This window comes from Leopardus geoffroyi, chromosome A2 (assembly GCF_018350155.1).
Source record: "Leopardus geoffroyi isolate Oge1 chromosome A2, O.geoffroyi_Oge1_pat1.0, whole genome shotgun sequence".
Lineage (NCBI taxonomy): Eukaryota > Metazoa > Chordata > Mammalia > Carnivora > Felidae > Leopardus > Leopardus geoffroyi.
This window is the reverse complement of record NC_059331.1, coordinates 34,339,924-34,344,823: the sequence shown is the minus strand read 5'-3', so window position 1 is coordinate 34,344,823 and position 4,900 is coordinate 34,339,924.

Here is a 4,900-nt window from a genome sequence, read left to right as displayed (position 1 = left end):
CATGGACCACCCATCTCATTTAAGCCTCACAACGACCTTTAAATAGGCACTGTTATTATCTTCCTTTTGAAACAAAGTCAATGAGGCTTAGAAGGTTGGGTGGCTCCCAAGGCTCGATTCCTAGAAGAACGTCTTCTTCCAGTTTTGTAAACACCATCAAACGATGATGAGAGCCACGCATGCAAGCACACACCTGTTCCTGCGTGCCTCCCCCCTGTGGACCTTCCAATCAAGCCTTTTAGGGAGGTTTCAACCTAAACCAGTTTCAGCCGGTAGCATGCCAGGAAGCAGGCCCCGTCTCAGCACTTCCTCCCAAGATTCAGCTTTGGTAGTAATTCAGCTCCTGCTGTGTGGGCGAGAGGAGTCCCCGGCCGCCCCCTCTGCGTCTTTCTCTTATTGATGTGGGGTTGCATCGTGAAGGTGATCTGCTAGACAGGAGAACACGGCTGTCCAGGTAGGTCCCTTTAACGCGGACGTAATCCAGCCACTCCAATAAATTGTGGTGAACGTTCCAAAGAGTTCTATTTAGCTCAGAGCGGTTTTCCCCTAGAGAAGAGGCCGCTGTTGGAACTCAAGCCAGCCTAAAGGCTTCTCTTTGAAAGCTGGAAAGCAGCTCCAGCCAGAGCGGTCTGGAGAGCCTGGACGCCTGGTCGACTCTCCTCTGCCACCTAGCGCTGCTCAGCTTAAAGGTGACGCTCTTTTGAGTGTTCTGACAAGTGTCTTTTCTGCGCACTACGAATCTAGCTGTCTTTTACGAGATGTATTCTTTGTGTTACAGTAAAGGTTCCTCATCCCCAGGCGTTTTCCACCTCTTGTGAAATGTGGCCACGCCTTGATCTTTTGGAAAATGGGGTTTAATACTCCATTGCTTCGAGAAATGAAACTAAACCAAGGTGGATTTCAGGTCCACATGTGTGAATATCAGTTTCTTGGAATCCATTTCAGTTTCAGAGTCTTGCATTTGACTGTATAGTGTAGGATCCTTTTGTAGAATCTTGTCTATGGTTTATGTTGTCCGGCTTTTCAGAAGCCGGACAGTAAGTATGAGGTAGGACAATAAGTATGAGGTTGGACAAAAACGAAGTCAGGAAGTTCCAGGGCAGTTTTGGAACTAACCAATTTGAGGGGACATTTTGAGGGAAAAGATGATGTTCTGTACTTCAGAACTTCCGTGGGGGAAATAATGAGAATATAGCCGTTGTTCCTGTTTATAGGTACAGAGGAGCCCCTGACTTCCCATTTTCACCCTACTGGAGTCTTGATATTCTGCGGGAGCGCGTGTGTGGGTGTGTGTCATTCAAGTCTCTGAAGGTTGGTTTCCTTGCCTCTGACCCTTGCAAAGGAAAGGGTTTATGTCTGTATAATTGCTGTGATGATTGTTGATACATACTTGCATTTATTTAGGAAGCGCGCCTTAAGAAGCACTATGTAAAATCCTTACCTTTTGAATGCATTTTTTCAATCATTTTAAAGTGGCACAGTTAACTTATAATTAAGTATTTTATGCACCAGCTTACGTTTGTAATAGCTTTTTTAAAAAGTTATTTTTGAACCATTCACCTCATTTTCCTTTGTTGACTTCGTGTGAATGTGTGAGATGCAGTAGTGCCTTTTTAAATTAGTCTCCATGACAATGATTGGGCCTGTCTAGAAGTAGCTGGTGGAAACTGAAAATTCAAATGGTGCTATGGAGATTCTCCTGTTAACAAATGTCACTTCTTACAGATGGGAACAACTTGATTGAACAACATCGTTGAAACAGATGGTCATCTGTAGTTTGGTGTGGGAAGAAAAGCTTCCCCAAATTATCGCAGTTTGATAGTGAAGGAAATTTAAAGATCACACGCAAATGTCTCCAGAAAAGATCATCTAAAAATGATAGCCTTTGGAGATTTTATTTCAATAGGGCCAGTATCGCTTGCGGGTTCAAAAATTCGGCCAAGTGATGCTTATTACTACGTAAACAATTACAGCTGGGAACGATACTCAATCATCTAAGTCAGGGTGGATCTCCTATAATTTCCTGCACCTCTATTGTCTTTTTATCTTCTGTGCATATTGTATTTACAAAAACAATTTTTCACTTTTAAGTACATGGAAAGGATTAAATTCTTTTATAAAACCGTTCAGTACGTTTGTATCAAACAACAAAGATAGACATGAATTCATTTGGGGTGTTTGTTTTTCCACGTAGAATGGCTTCATCGGTTTGCTGTGTGGGGTTTTAGAGCATTGACTCGATTCAGTATGCCTGTGAAGAAGCAGTCTCAACATAACGATGATGATGGTAATAATAGCGGTTTATTGAATGCATGGCACTATTCACAATATCTGTGTGCCTTATCTTACTGAATTTGCATTCAGTTCACGAGGTGGTATTGTTATTCTCTACTTGACATGTGCAGATTGATTTCTCTTTTGAGTTACGTACTTGCAAGTGGTGAAGCGACTCCTAGATGAAGAAAGAGGCATTCAGACCCAGGACTTTCTGGCTCCTAATGTTGTGCTAGTCCTCTGTCATCTGATGGGCCTTTTTTACCTTGTGGTTAGTAACTTGAGTTAATTAGAGCGAGTGATAATGAAGGCAGTGACAATGAAGTGGGTTGGATCCTTAACTGAATTTTTCTTGTTTTCTTATTTCATAAAGATAAGGTCTTCTTTCATGACTGGAAAGAATTAAGAGGTGTCAACCTGGGCTCTGTATTGCCTCAGCTACCACTCAGCTGCCTGGTTTAGATGGGGCTGCGCCCTCCAGTTCCTCATAGACGTCCCATTAGTTCCTCGGTCCTTGATGTCATTTGCTTTGTGACCCGGCTTTATTCTAAGGCCTGCGGAAAAGCGAGTCAGTTTAGCAGCGAACAGTTAGGTACCGGAGGCTTCTAATGTATTCAAATTTGGTATATAAAACATTGAGTTGTTCGTGTGATTTGTTCCTTTTAATTGTGGTCTTAAAATAGTTTTAGGACGTGTTCACAGAATGCTAGCAGCACATGTGTGAACCCTAATACTTGGATTCAGAACAATTTGAGATCAGTGGGAAGATCGTCCCTCCCACCCTTCAGTATAGCAGACATTGTGAAGTGCCCAGTTGGCACTCAGTATGCAGAAGAAATAAATAAACAGATGTGGACCCTCACACGGCACCTGTATGAGCCACACCTTCAGAGCCATCCCCACATATGGACCACAGAGGAAGCTCCAGTCTTGGCTCAGATACTACTTGATCTTGGACCTTAGGGGTGCCTGGGTGGCTCAGTCGGTTAAGCATGTAACTCTTGATTTCTACTTGGGTCATGATCTCACAGTTTGTGGGTTCGACCCCACCTCAGTCCCTGCCCTGGCAGTGTGGAGCCTGCTTGGGATTCTCTCTCCCTCGCTCCCTCTCTCCGTCTCAAAATAAATAAACTTTAAAAAAAAAAAAAAAAAAAGCAATAGGGAGGCACCCGGGTGGCTCCGTCGGTTAAGCGTCCGACTTCGGCGCAGGTCATGATCTCATGGTTCGTGGGTTCGAGCCCTGCATTAACCTCTGTGCTGACAGCTCAGAGCCTGGAGCCTGTTTCAGATTCAGTGTCTCCCTCTTTCTCTGCCCCACCCCCGCTCGCACTCTGTCTCCCTCTGTCTCAAAAATCAATAAACATTAAAAAGAAATTAAAAGAGAAAAGCAATAGGACCTTAGACCTCCAGAGTTGTCTCATATCAATGTAATAAGATAATTTGTATAAGTTACCTCTTTAAAGTTCTCTTCCTACAACAGGGTGCTATGATTCTGCAGTTAAGACAGCTGTTTTCTTTCATGCTATCTCAAGAAAAGGAGGCAGCAGGATTCTGTTCATCAGAATTTTAGATGATAAGCAAAATTCTAAACCTTCTTCCAAGGAAGGTCATATTAAAATGAACCGTAATGAATTCAGAAGCTCAGAGCTCAGTCTACAGCATTTAAAAAGGCACCACCAGTACCTGAAGAGATGTAAGAATGAGTATGGTTGTCATTCTTCATAACGTCACATGCAAGATTAAGTCTTCTGCTTCATGTCTTAAAAATAGAGTTAAAAGACAACCCTAGAGAAATCTTAATATGCACGAAAACTTCCAATGAAGATTAATATTTTATTTTACTCACACACATTTAATTTCATTTTACTGTAAGCAAAAATAATTTTTGTTACTCACATAAACTACTGATAATTGCCTTAACGGCATTAGCTTTGTTCAAATTTATATTGATTGCAAAGACCTAAATAATTTTAATTCCATAAGCTTGGTTTTCTTATACCTAAGAGGAAACAGCACAGAATGTACGTACTTTATTTTTTGCTTTCTGTGAGCTTTGTTGTTCTGAATATAAAATCAAGTTTTCCCTAAGGCATTGAAAATGTTATTTTTTTTTTTTTTAACGCTTTCAATTGTAAGGAAATTGGATGAACGCTGAAAATAGGCTAGGAACTGGATAATAAAATTCAGGATACACTTAATCTCAATATATAGATAACGTCTTCATTAACTAGGAAAATGATTTTAGCTTTTGTTTTGAAGTGAACATTTTTATTAAATAAATTCTTAAATTTGGTAGAGGAAAAGGGTTTTTCACTGTCGAATCTTGTTACCAGTATTAGGTGAATGGAAAATTAGGGCAAATGCAAATAACGGAGGAAAGAGGAATGATTTGAATGCCTATTGAAACTGTCAGGCCTTGTCCAGACATTATCCCGTTAGTCTTAGGAAGAATTCTCTATGGTCGCTTTCACAGTCCCTATTTTGCTAAAAAATAAAGAGGCTAAAATGTGGTCACAGGTTCACCAATAGGCAGGATCTGATTTTAGGCGGCCTGGTTCCAAACCTTGAGAGTTTTCCATTTCACCATCCTGTAGGGAAGAAGTGTATTTTTGTGCAAACAAGACTT